Source organism: Podarcis melisellensis (assembly GCF_964234715.1).
Source record: "Podarcis melisellensis genome assembly, chromosome: 4".
Taxonomy (NCBI): domain Eukaryota; kingdom Metazoa; phylum Chordata; class Lepidosauria; order Squamata; family Lacertidae; genus Podarcis; species Podarcis melisellensis.
In genome coordinates this window covers 87014608-87029556 of record NC_138531.1, presented here as the reverse complement: position 1 = coordinate 87029556, position 14949 = coordinate 87014608, and positions in this window count along the sequence as shown.

Genomic DNA, 14949 nt, shown 5'->3' with positions numbered 1-14949 from the left:
AGTCCAGTGCAAGTGTGTTCTTTATGTTTTATGCTCCATGGGTAGATATATCTTAGTAATTGCCTGGACCCTTTAGACACTTATGAAATGAGATCGATGGATCATTTATTGGGTAGTTGGTTCACGACGTTGAAAGGCATACAGCTATGAGACTGATTAGTGGTTAAAATTCCTTTCCCTGGATTTTAAATTTTAATTTAATTATATATTTGAAGAAACAAGGCTTGATGTGATGTCTAACCGACTGGCGTCCGCTGCTTATCCATATTGAAAACAGTCTCAGAGATATCAAACTGGAAGCATTTGTATTGCCATCTGACAAACATTTGAATTTTCATGAAAGAAAAGCAGTCTTTTCTTTACCCCCTCCCATTCGCGCCCGAGACAATCTGTCTATTGGAATCAGTTCTGTATCCTCACTGTATTTCATTAGCTTGTTGGAAGCATTAAATGAACATATTTCTTTTTAAGTGTCCAGGTTTCTGCAGGTCTTTAAGAAGAAACGTCAGCTGCAAATAGTATTTAGAGACCTAAATGGTATTTAGGTGTTGGCTAAAATGTTGGACTTGGATCAAGTTCAATTCCCTGCTTGAAATTAAAGCTCAGCTGGTGACCTTGCGCTAGTCATTCTCTCTCAGTGCCTCCAGAAATTAATAATTTCACCAGTGAAACTACTACTGAAATGCACTTGTCACATTTCTGACAAATATACACTATTCTATAAATGTAGACTCATGACCAACCTGCTTTCTCCATCAGAGCAGAAGCTAGATTTCCACAGTGCTGACTTGCCAGACCTTCTGTCAGTCATGAAGGAATTCCTCCACTTCTCAGAACAGGGCTGAACAGGGCATAAATACTCTGACACTGGTGTCTCTCATGATACTACCCCTTGTGTTGAAAACAAAAAGGCCATGTGTATTTCAGTTCTAAAACATGTTTAACTTTACAGATGGCTGCCAGAAAAATTCTCGAAGCTACAAACATGAGTCTGACCAAACTGCGGGAGGCAGTGGAAGACAGGAGTGCCTGGCATGCTCTGGTCCATGGGGTCACGAAGAGTCGGACACGACTAAACAACTAAACAACAACAAACCAGAAAAAATCCCTGGAGCTACCCATCTGGATCCATAAGGCTCATCAACCTCAGAAGGCAGCCCATCTAGGAGAAGGAAAACTCTGATCCCAAACCTCTGCTGCCTTGCGGGATATCTTCAGGAGAAGAAAAGGTTAAGGAGTAAAGCCTACACAGATCTGTAGTGGAGTTCCTAATGTGGTTGGATGGTGCTGTGCACTTCTCTTTCCAGCAACTCTCGCAACTAAGCTGGTGCCAAATGTATTGCTTTCCTTTGGACCACATCAGTGAGGTCAAGTGTCTTGTAGTCTGGGCAGCTCAGGACCTTAATATACACTGCCCAGGGTTGCGCCCAGGGAGGTCACTTTGGGAATTTTGATGAATCAGGGAAAACCTGGCAACTCGATGGAAAAAGCAGTGGAAACAACTTTTTTTTTGAGGTTTCCCCCCAAAAGCTCATTGATTTGGATTTATTTCCAAAACAATCTCAACAATTTTGGTGTCTTCCTTAAAAAAAGCAACAACTTTGACTCTGGGGTTGCGGTGCTCATCTCGCTTTACGGGCTGAGGGAGCCGGCATTTGTCCACAGACTGTTTTTTCGGGTCATGTGGCCAGCATGACTAAGCCACTTCTGGCTAACCAGAGCAGCGCACAGAAACGCAGTTTACCCTCCCGCCGGAGTGGTACCTATTTAACTACTTGCACTTTGATGTGCTTTCAAACTGCTAGGTTGGCAGAAGCTGGGACCGAGCAATGGGAGCTCACCCCGTCACGGGGATTTGAATCGCCGACCTTCTGATCAGAAAGCCCTAGGCTCTGTGGTTTAGACCACAGCGCCACCTGCGTCCCCTAAACTGAAATGTAAACTGAACCAAATCCCCAACTCCTCCCTCTCAGCAACCTCACCCATTCACTCCCATTTCTCTGGATGCAGTTTTTTTAAATAAAAAAATTCAACCTAATACACCTTTAGAGGGTAAAGTGGTGGCTGGGAAATGCCACTGGAGGATGTGAGTGCTACAAACCTGATGGTGAACACAGGGACACAGGAAGGCATCTTAAACTGAATCAGCCCATTGCTCAGTATTGTCTACACTTATTAGTAGTGGCTCTCTATTGTTTTGGGCAGGAGACTCACACAGCCCTACCTGGAGATGCTGGGGATTGAACTGCTGAGCTACACACCTTCCCCACAAACCTGCTGACGCCTTCCTCTTGTGCATGAATGATGCTGCTTCAGCTACTTAAAGACCCACTGGGTTCTCTCTTTGCTTATAGAATTAAGCATCATAATAATTGCATGTGTATACATTAAGCCTATATCCCCCCCCCCTTTTCTGGCTTTAATTCCCTTTCTTAAGTGCATCATTAGTATTCCAGAGAAATTATAAGAACATAATGACTAGAAAATAACATTTCTGATTACTCCAGTTACATCTCAAGCAAATTGATATGTAGGCAATAAAGACTTCTTAAAACCAACCAACCTTACTGCATCTCGGCTCAAGTTGAGATGCATCATGGACTCTTTGAAAACTCCAAGATACTCTTGTTAGGAATGTGGGCTTATACCTGACAAAGAACAAAGCTCATTACTGCTAGAATAATCAATAACTCCTGCTAATGTGTTCAGCTGGCGACATAGACTAGATCGATCCAACCTGCCACATGCTTTTTGTTTTAGGAAATGAAGGCTTTTAGTTCTTAATTAAGGGGAGAAGCCTCCCATTCTTAATGATGTTTGGAATGAATGTTGCCACAGAGGAGGAGAAGGTCTGCTCAGAAAAGACCTTGGAGCCAAGGAAGCGCCCAAAATGCTCGTCCTTTGAATTTCTCCCTAGCTTGTGGAGTTCTGAATTACCAACCACTACTACACTGATAAAACACAGTCTCGAACCCCATGTCCAAGAAAACCACATTCTTTGGGGGTAGTGTTTTATCAATGTGCAGGAAAGCTGGCATTGGAATAACCCTTCAAAATAGTCCATTCCACTGTCAAAAAGCTCTTAATATCATAAAGCTCTTCCTAATGTTTAGTTGCAATCTACAATTATCCTCTTGTAGCCTTATCTTCCATGAATTTATCACATTCCCCTTTAAATCCCCCATCCAAGTTGGTGGGCATCACTTCATATTGCGGGAGTGAATTCCATAGTTTCACTATGCGCTGTGTGAAGAAGTACTTCTTTTGTCTGTTTTGATTTCCCCACCATTCCTTTTCCATGGATGACTAGAGGTCGTAAGTGACTCAGGCTCCAAATACCCGAAGGACCATCTCCTTCCTTACAGATCTTCTCAGGTGCTAAGATCGGCAGAGGGAGCCCTCTTGGTTGAAACACTGCTCTCAGAAGCTCAGGGTGTGGCAGCTCAAGAGAGCATTCTCTGTAGCAGAAAGAGGAAAGGTCTTCAGCAGGCTCTGAGAAGACAACAGAGATGGCACTTGTTAAAGGTCAGATTCCTTTATTATGCAGAATGAACCTCTTGCCATGATGGTATCTGGAGGAGGTCCTCACCTGCAGAGCACAGTGATCAATTGGGTATACTAGGGATGAGATGATGTTTTAGGTATACCTCAAGTTGTACATGGCTTTATATACCAGAACATGAACTTAGCCCAGTAGCTAATTGGCAGTGCAAAATGTTTTTTGACCACCTAGGGGGACACTGGATATGCTTTTCACTGCTTGACAGCTTCAAGAAAAATGCAGAGAGCAAAACCAACCCCTGTATATGGTGTTTATTGACCTGACTAAAGCCTTTGATACTGTAAATCATACTGCCCTGTGGACTGTCCTGAAAATTGGCTGCCCAGATAAATTTGTGAACATTCTTTGGCTCTTCCATGATAATATGATAGCAACAATCACGGATAACAATGACTCTCAAAGTGAACCATTCACAATAGGAACAGGTGTTAAACAGGGATGTCTTATTGCCCCAACTCTATTTATTATCTTCATTGCCATGATTCTACACATTTTTGGAGGGAAACTCCCCATCAGGGTAGAAATCATATATTGAAGAGATGGCAAGCTCTTTAATCTAAGTAGACTGAAAGCAAAGAGTAAGGTCACCATAACTTCCGGCATAGAGCTTCAGTATGCTGATGACAACGTAGTGTTTTCACACACAGAGGATGACATCCAAACTATCCTAAATATCTTCGCAGATGCTTGTGAAACATGGGCCAGTTTTAAACGCCATCTCTAATTCCTTGAAAGCTTCCATCAACAAGCTAAGAGGAAGGCACATTTGGCAAACCCTCACCATGGTCATCTCCCCCTCCCCCGATACCTATGTCTCCACTGTGGAAGCACATGTGGATCCAGAACTGGCCACCATAGTCACTTATGGATTCACTGTTACGACTGTGTTCATAGAAGACAATCTTACTTGGTTACGAGTGATCGCCAAAGAAGAAGAAATTGGCAGCCAGTGCAATTCTTTCATAGTGATGTAACATGATTGATCATGCACCAATGAGCACTAAAGCTGCCACATTCTACACTAGCTGCAGTTTCCAGATCAATCTCAAGGCAGCTCATTGCAGTAATCTAATCTGGACGTTACCAGTGCTTGGATGACAGTGGCTTGGCTATCCTGGTCCAGAAATGACTGTAGCTGCCTTAACAGCCTAAGCTGGTAAAAAGGCATTCTTAGCCAGTGAGATTACCTGTACCTCTAGTGGCAAAGATGGATCCAGGAGCATGTAAAGTTGGCATGAATTTATGCCTATTGAATGATGCATTTTGCAAAAGAAATCCGAAATGAAGTCTGGAGAAAGAATTAAATCTTTTCAAAACTACCACCATGTTACAGAGCTGAAAAGCACCTACACTTCTCTGCTGAAATATTTAATTAGTCAGAGATACAAACAGATGATTATGCAATCAAGCCTACTTTTAGCATGCATAATTTTCATATAATTTACATTGTTTCTTTAAAAAATAAGCATTTATGCTTTTACAAACTAACTGCATGTTTAATGCTAATGTAATCATACCGGCGTGATACCTAATCTTTAAAGGGCAGATCTGAAAGTGGGAGAAATCACTGGAAGTATTTTGCAAATAAAGAGGCCACAGACCCCATACATGTCATTGGCAAAACTCATTGATATGATTTGACAAAACAGCAAGCATATGTGTGATTCATCACACCGTCTGATAGGACAGGGGAGGGGGAATATTTTCCAGATCAAGGGATGTACTCCCTTTGCAGGTAACCTTCCCAAGCCTGCAAGGTGGGCTGAGTATATTTTTCAAAATAAAATAATCAAAAAGCATTGAAAAATAAGCATTTTAGGGCAAATGAATACCAGGTGATTTAATCGCAGGCATCATGCATTCCTTTGTTTTTTGGTTTTTTAAAAAACTGCATCAAACAGAACAGACTTATAATGGAGCAAACTTGTCTTCTCCTGCTCTGGAGGGTGGACTTGAACCAATGGCTTCAAGTTACAAGAAAAGATATTTTGACTAAACACCAGGAAGAACATTCCGATGGTAAGAGCTGTTTGATAGTGGGAAGGAGTCCCTCGGGAGGTGGTGAACTCTCCTTTCTTGGAGATTTTTAAGCAGAGGTTGGATGGCCATCTGCCATGGATCGTTTAGCTGAGATTCCTGCATTGCAGGGAGTTGGACTAGAAGACCTCTGGGGGACAACTCTACCATTCTATGATTCTATGATTGCATACAGAAGAAGAAGAAGAAGAGGAGGAGGAGGAGGAGGATAGGGAGGAGGAGGAGGGGGAGGAGGGGGAGTTTGGATTTGATACCCCGCTTTATTACTACCCTAAGGAGTCTCAAAGCGGCTAACAATCTCCTTTCCCTTCCTCCCCCATAACAAACACTCTGTGAGGTGAGTGGGCTGAGAGACTTCAGAGAAGTGTGACTGGCCCAAGGTCACCCAGCAGCTGCATGTGGAGGAGCGGGGAAGCAAACCTGGTTCACCAGATTACGAGGCCACCGCTCTTAACCACTACACCACACTGGCTCTCTCAAAGAAACTGAAACACGTCATAATTTAGCATCAACTGTCTGTTCCTCAACAGGACTGCCTTAGAGAGACTTAACCTGAGTCCTTGAATACAAAAAAATCAGGTCAACCAGGGCTTTTTTAAAATCCAGAATTCACCGGAAATGAGTTCTGGCGCCTCTTTGGTCCAGTCCGGCACCTCATTGGTGGCAGTTAATATTATTTTGCTGTGGTTGTGGGGCGAACAGGGGAAGAAGAGATGTCTCCCCCCCAAAAAAGCTCAACGACTCTAGAAAAACTCTAGAAAAAACCCCAGAGGGCAACCACTACTGAATGACAGTCCCCCCACAATTCTTTTAAGTGTAAGACCTCGCCGAACAGGTTTCATCCAAGAAACTATTTTTCTTTATTAGCAAGTTATAAAATCTTGGGAGGAATGGAATGTAGCTTAAAATGAAAGTGCTGACACAACATTAACCACGGCGAGACGAATACCACAACAGTAATTTACTTACACGCCGCTTTTCGATTACTTTTGTTGCCATTGTTATCATTTTTACGGCGAGGATTATTTTTCAACCGGTTTCTGATTTGCCGTTTTTGACTTCAGTCTTTCCAGTTGGCTGGGGTCTTCATACAAATTAATTACGCCGTTCACAGGAATTGCTTAGGCCTGGGAAACTGACACAATTCATTACAGCCGTGAGTTATGCTGGCAAGAGGAAGAGAAGCCCCCACCGCAGGCTGCTCCATCCAGCATCCATTGGAAAAACAGCATTAATAACAATGTTATGGTAGAATTTAAATCAAGTGCAGACACTTGTCTATAAATCAAAAGAGACTCCAGACTCCGCTTTCATTTCTCAGCATTCCCCCGCCCCTCTTCCATCAGGGCTAATTTCATGGATTTTAGTACACTGATGCTGAATTTTTGATTTTAAACAGGGCCAATTAATATTTGTAAATGGACGTCAGTCCAAAGCAAAAGCCCAATCAAAGATACCGTGAAGTGTATTAGGACTCGTATCTCAATTCAGCAGGGTTCATTTACAACTAAAGCTGAAGTAGACAAAAATCAATTTTGTTTTACAAAATTGCTCAAAAGGCAACCAGCATCATCAGATGGCATCCAGGGCCCATGACTGATACCATCCCTGGGGATGCCCCCTTCCAACAAACAAACAAACAAACAAACAAACAAACAAACAAACAAACAAACCCTGCATTGAAACAGTGCCAAGTAGGGTGGACCATTATATATATATATATATGTGCACAAAAATGAAATAGGATAATTTATATGGATGAATGACTGTGGTTTCATTAGAAACCCAATCTACCTCACCATAGTGGGGAAGACTGTGCTCTTGCATAACTGCTCGGTCTGCTGTCCAGGTGATGGACAAACTTCAAAGCCCACCTTTGGGTTTTTCATAGTTTAGCTGGGCTTTGACCAAACAGCCATGCTGTAGAACTGTTCTGTGACAGGCCTTCAAAGAAAAGGATGCAAACTTGCTGGTTTTAAATGATTTTTGCAGTGCTGCAGAACCCTGAATGGGACAGGCATGGTAGCACATGCGCTCCAATCAGTGGCAGGCTGCTGTGTGTGCATGTGCCATTTCAATGTCTTACAATGCTCCAGAGTGTTGCTACATTGGGGAAAATTTAAATGGTGGTTCCCAGATCCAGCCTCCTACCATTAGGATTGCAATGCGCCTTACTGTATGGAGGAGTACAAGAAGTGAGAGCAGAAACTTCAGGAATAACCCACATTGCTAGGGAGTCCTTAGTCTGAAGGGCCCAGCTGAGGATCCTGATGGGGATCAGGAAGACCGAACTTCACCAGAATTTAATAGTTGTGTGACATTTTATTTAACCCAGACTACATCCCCCATTTTGGAAAGACTTTGGCACTTGTTGAAGCCAGCTTTGCTCTGTGTGCTAAGTCAAGGCTGATGCCAGGATGAGCAGAATGGCCTTTGCACCACTGCCAATCACATCCTTGCCAATTATCAGGTCTGCAACCCCAATGGCCCCACCAATTATAAGACCACCGTCTGCACCACTGCTAATGACTGAACCATGTTCATGGTCTTACCTGGCGATGGCCGTGATATTTCACCCAGATGAGCAACAGCCCATTTACATTTCCCATAATGTAAAGCCCTGGACCAGCTATCAGTGCTTGTACAAAGTGCCAGTACAAAGGCCTAGGGATCTGAGGAGGATTTCATTAGCTCCACTTTTTGGGGTGGACCAACCAGACAAATGCTCCTGAACTTGCTTGCACTGTGGAATATAACTCCCAGATGAAAAGTGTGCATAAGATAAAGGTAAAGGGACCCCTGACCATTAGGTCCAGTCGTGGCCAACTCTGGGGTTGCGGCGCTCATCTCGCTGTATTGGCCGAGGGAGCTGGCGTACAGCTTCCGGGACATGTGGCCAGCATGATTAAGCCACTTCTGGTGAATCAGAGCAGCTCATGGAAACGGTGTTTACCTTCCCGCCGGAGCGGTATCTATTTATCTACTTTAACTTTGATGTGCTTTCAAACTGCTAGGTTGGCAGGAGCAGGGACCGAGCAGGGAGCTCACCCAGTCACAGGGATTCGAACTGCCAACCTTCTGATCGGCAAGTCCTAGGCTCTGTGGTTTAACCCACAGCGCCACCCGCGTATGCATAAGGTGTGTACAATAGAATATAATGTCACTCATTTGGATGCAGTGGCAGATAACAGGATAGATGGAATGGATCAATGGCTGAGCACCACCTAAACCACAATGAATTAGCTGCTCAGCCCATCCCTAGAGTGCGCCTGACATAGACTCCAGGGTACCACTGACACTGTGCTAGGTGGTCCTTTAGCAGCATCCTGATTAGGGTCAGGAAAATGCACATTATTCAGGGTTTGTCTTTAGCTGCATAGACTCGGACGTTTTGTTAAGCATGGCTACATTCCCCATTTTGGAAAGGCTTTGGGGATATTTCGAGCCAGCTCTGTTCTTTTTCCGTTCTGAGTTGGAAAATATCCTCACATAAAACATTTGTTAACTGATAGCAACAACAATCAAATTAGAAGTACTGTAATTATTATGAGTTTTCCCTTACAGAAAAGAACGGGGCTGAATATGACAAATTGCCTGCTGCAAAACAGCTCACCATGCTCCACATATAATCTCCAGCTGTGTGAATGCTGTAAATGTGCGCACTAGCTTCCTGTTCCACTTCTTCTGCTGCTTCGCCCAGTTTGTTTTGTTCTGTTTATACAGGCAGCAGAAAATGGCTCAGTTTGTGGTCTATAGCCAGCAATTAACACCACATAACAGCTGCTAAATGGGGTAATCGCCTGTTGTTATCCTCATGGAGCTTAATTCAAATGTTAATTGCTCTCAGTGCACTCCTCATAAACCCACCGAAATACCAGGTAAGATCTGATGGGGAGAGGTTGGTGCAGAATATGAGCCCAGCACATTAGCAGTTTGATGATCGACAAAGATGCTTGGGATTGTCAGCGATGGGTTAAGTCCGGAGGGAGCCAGGGATGGGAAGGCAGGACCAGAGAGGAAGATGCTAGTCAGGACCAAAGTTCAAGATCAGAAGCACAAGTCACAACGGATCTCAGGTTGACTTCCTTGCTCAAGCAATGCACCATGGAAACAGGAAGTGATCTTATAGTCCTTCCTGCCCGGGCTGAGCCAATGGCTAATCTAGTGAGTGGAGCCAGTCCAGGTTCTTGACTGAGAGGCTGCAGTTATACACTGAAAGGCTGCATTTGGCCCCTGGAACTGAGGTTCCTCACCCCCTGATTTAGGACTTTCTTTAGTCCTCTGATAGGCAGTAGCACTCTGGTGCCTTGGGCAGAGGTTTGTCCTAGCTCTGTTTTCTGAGCTCATATCAACTGGAGATACCAGGGATCACTCCTTGTGCTTTCTGCATCCACTCTGCTATTGAGCAGATTCCTCGTGAGACAAATATTCTACTAAATATTTATCCTTATGGTACCTGTCTGTTCACCACCCTCGAGGACAGGGGTGGGGAACTGTTCTGGCTCCATGGGCCAGATCTCCTGCTGCATATAAGCAACCTTGCATTCCCCTAGCCAGCAGAAGGCAAAGCTGAGGCTAACAGTCAGGGAAAACAGACTTTGTAGTTTCCCAGCAAGACCCCATAGTTCCTTCTCCTCATCCTTCTTTTTATTGCATCCTCTTGCGTGAGGAACCATGGGAGTTAACACCAACCATGTGAGCTCCAACTTCAGCTTTCAAGGTTTTCGTTGAACCAATTAATTCCAACATGCCGTTGGTGTGTTCTGCTGACTTGAACCTTTCTTTTTGACTGACAGCAGTTTCCCAAGCGCTTGGGGGGTAAGACCTCTCCTGCTAAGTGAGGTCCTTTAAGGTGAAGATACCTGGAAATGAAACTGAGGACTTTCTTGCTGGTTTGTTTAGAATTTTTGCACACAGCCTTTCCAAGATGTTATGAAACAAGCTATAACCATAATTATGTATAACACCCCACAATTCAAGATGACAGAAATGCATAGATTTCTGACTCAGAATATAAACTCAAGCAGTACACAGTGTTTGCTTTCAGTGTGAGGTCAAACATAATGGCCCGAGGTCTTCTCTGGTTTAGATTTTATTCTCAGCTGGCGAGGAAAACCAACCTTCCCTCTCTTTCTTCTACCACAGTTACTATGAGGTAACACATCACTGGGTTCTATGGACACATGTATGGTTGATGAGGGGATGTGCCTTCCTGTTCATTAAAAGTGTTGCTTTCTGAATAACAGCATTCTCCCCCCCCCCACCCCGTAAAAGGACAGTGTCCTGAATATTTATTTATCTTTCTCTATGCATCTAAGATATATAGCATCATTACATTTGTTGGTATTAAGCTGCAAAGGACAAAAACCAGAGATCATCAAATTTCTCTTGCTTGGTGGACAGGTCAATAGCAAAACCCATCTGGACCTAGGGATGCTCTTGATATATGCTCTTTTAATTAGCTTATGATTAATTCATAGCAAATATGTATACTAAGCAAGGCCGCAAGGCAGGGGATGTTGTGTTAGTAAGTTTTCAGAATGATTGTATAGAAATTTGTCCCCCCCTCCTCCCTTTCGTTTTTTGGAGACCACTTTGTGTGTGTTTTTTTGTACCCCACCATGATGTGAAGTCTTCATTTCACCATTTGTAAAAAAATAAAGTTGTGATCGTTGGAAGAATTATTTACACAGAATCTGGCTCCAACATCAAGTTCTTAGCACAGGGAATGGAAATCTCCCGTTATTGCCATGGCATTTTATTACATGTCAGCACAACTTGAGATGAAATATTATCCCAAGTATTCAGTATGGCTGCCTGGGATTAAAAAAAACAACAACAAACCACACATGCAAACTTTAGACTCAACTTTGCTTACAAATCATTATACATTCCAAACCTTATTCAATGACAATGATTTTCGAAAGGTTGTCGAGTAAGCTATGCCAGTGCAGTATAGCTAGACTATCAGACAAGTATTGAGGAGGCCATGGTTCAAATCCTTACTCAAACATGAAGCTCACTGGTTGTGCTTGGGCCAGTTAGTCTCTTTATAGGGCTATTATGAGGATAAAGAGCAGAGGAAAGAATTAATTACGTTCACTATCCTGAGCACCTTAAATCAGTGTTTCTCAAACTAGGGTCTACAGCTGCTGTTGGACTGCAACTCCCATCATCCCTAGCTAGCAGGACTGGTGGTTAGGGATGATGGGAGCTGTAGTCAAACAACAGCTGGCGACCCACTGCTTTAGAGGAAGGTTGGGATAAAAATGGAATAAATCATGTAGATCAGGAACAGGAAACAAATAGCCCTCAGGGTGTGGATGGACTACGATTCCCTTCATCGCTCACAAGTGGCCATGCGGCCTAGCCAGCGTATTCTCACCCCTGTCATAGAGAGTATGGCTATGCTGCTTCTACAGTCTCCCTCTATCACATATGGCAAGGATGGGGAAATGTTCACAGTTGGTGTTGGGACTCCATCTGCCCTCAGCCCCAGCCAGCATGGCCAATAATTAGAGATCGTGTAACCAATCAATGCCTACTGGTTGCAGATGATGGTAGCAAGTTGCTAATGTGTAGAATGCAGGTCTTCCAAGAGTCCCTATTTTCTAGGGACAGTCCCGGATTTACAGAAGCCATCCCAGTTTCTGATTTGAATGTCCCACTTTTCCTTAGGTTGTCCCTATTCTCATCAGTGAAATATTGGAGGGTCTGGTAGAACATCCCTATTTTCATCGGATTAGTCTTGGAAGGTATGGCAGAACTTCCCTGTTTTCATCAGAAAAATGTTGGGATGTCCCTATTTTCATTGGAGAAATGTTGGAGGGTATGGAATAGACTGTCCCTATTTTCAATGCAGAAATGTTTGGATAACCCTATTTTCATCAAAGAAATGTTGGGATGCCCCCATTTTCACTGGAGAAATGTAGGAGGGCATGAGCACGTGGTGCCAGAAAATAAAGTCCCTGTATCCCCTCTAAGTCATCGATGGGGGGCCTATCTAGTCAGCAGATGGTACAAACCGGTCTTTCTGTTGATTTTACTCTCACACCACAGACTGGAGGCACCTTGCGAAGAGTGCTGAGTCAGTGCACACCATTAATGTCCCTCCAGAAGACTCTTAATTTTGTAATAATTACCTTGTGGGAGCCCCCCGGTTTACAATAAACTAAAATTCATACAGCAGAACAAATCTAACGGCTGGAAATGTTTGGTTCCCTCGGACTCATTATTATCACACATGGGGTTGACAATAAAACCAGCGAAGCTTCCAGTTGCCCTTCTCCAAGAATCTCAAAGAAAGTCTGCCTCGGTGCCTTGTTAATCAAAGTGGCAAGATGACAATGGCTGATAAAACACAGAGTGGTATCCAATGCACTCATTGTAAGAATAAGGATTTACCTCCAACATTTCTCTGATGAAAATAGGGGTGTGTCCTATTCTGTTGTTGTTGTTGTTGTTGTTGTTGTTGTTGTACCCCACCCATCTAACTGGGTTGCCCCAGCCACTCTGGGAGGATTCCAACATACAGAAAAAACGTAGTAAAACATTTGAAAACTTCTCTATACAGGGCTGCCTTCAAATGTCTTCTACAGCTTGTATAGGTATTTATCTCCTTGACATCTGATGGGAGGGTATTCCACAGGGTGGGTACCACTTCAGGTTCTGCATTTGAGCTTCCCATAGACATCTAGTTGGCCACAGTAAGAACAGCATGTTAGACTAAATGGGCATTTGTAGCCTACATGGGGTAAGGGATGCAGGTGGTGCTGTGGTGTAAACCACAGAGCCTAGGGCTTGCCAATCAAAAGGTCGGCAGTTCGAATCCCCACAACAGGGTGAGCTCCCATTGTTCGGTCCCAGCTCCTGCCCACCTAGCAGTTCGAAAGCATGTCAAAGTGCAAGTAGATAAATAGGTGGGACGGTAAACGCCGTTTACGTGCGCTTTTCTGGTTCGCCAGAAGTGGCTTAGTCATGCTGCCCACATGACCTGGAAGCTGTACGCCGGCTCCCTTGCCCAATAAAGCGAGATGAGCGCTGCAACCCCAGAGTCGGTCACGACTGGACCTAATGGTCAGGGGTCCCTTTACCTTTACCTTTACATGGGGTAAGTCTTGCTACACATTGCAAAGTGGGATAACTCAGCAGTCAGTGCCCCCCCCCCAATCTCTAGCTCCAACTTTAGAACCTTGCACTGGCCAATAAGGACTGACACATATCTCTGTGGATCCATCAGTCAATCTCTCATCACTTGATTGCTTGGCACTTCCACTGAAAAGTAATGCAATCGAGTTAATAAGAAACTTCTGTCTGTGATGGATTTCTTCTTTAAAAGCTGGACATAGGGCGATCAGTAGCTGGTTGCTACAAGCCGCCCCTCCCCCAAGCCACTAAGATAAAGAAACTTCCCACAATTCAATAATACAAACCAGCCTCTCTCTCCCTTTCTTTCCCTCATGTTAAATACATTGGAAGACAAATTAGAGTGCATTAGGAACCACAGTGATTAATGCTGACAAGCATATGTGGCCATCTTGTTACTTTGGAAGCATGGATTGGATTACATTAACCGATGGATTTAAAGCTGGCAGTGCATTTATGGATCTGATACCAGGTAATGGGACAGACAGAGACACACAGAAGGGGAATGGTGAAATATTAAGACGACTGCTTTGGAAAGGCCGAGGCGTGTGTTTGGTTGGCATAAAGAAAGCGGCCATCAGGTTTAATTGAAGCTTGCAGAAGTCTTGTAGTGGAAGTCTCGGTGGGTACCAGAGGATAGCCTGCCAATGGGATGGATGGGATGAGCTTCAGCTTCTTGAGATATTTGGTTCTAGCTCAGATTCTAAAACAGGAATGTTACTTAGAGAGGGTAGATAGGGCAATGCATTTGTAGGACAGGGCTTAGCTGGGTCAGAAGGGAGCAGTGTTGCCCAAGCCCAACACAGAAATCCATAATCAGTGACCAAGATCATGGGTAGGCAAACTAAGGCTCGGGGGCCGGATCTGGCCCAATCGCCTTCTAAATCTGGCCCACGGACGGTCCGGGAATCAGTGTGTTTTTACATGAGTAGAATGTGTTCTTTCACTTAAAATGCATCTCTGGGTTATTTGTGTTATTCTAAAGCAGCAATGCGGCAGCAAGCAAAGGCTATAGCAGCCAAGACTGCTGCTTGTGGCTGGAAAGCCAAACAGGAAGTTTGTGACTGTTGCCATGGGAACAAAGGGGCAGTCCATTCTGTACTGAGCACCGGATGTTAGCTCAGTGGGTTTGTCATATGACCTGTGCTGGAAGTACATGGATGGAGTTTATTCTAACTGCTGATGAGTGCAGACATGTTTTCTCT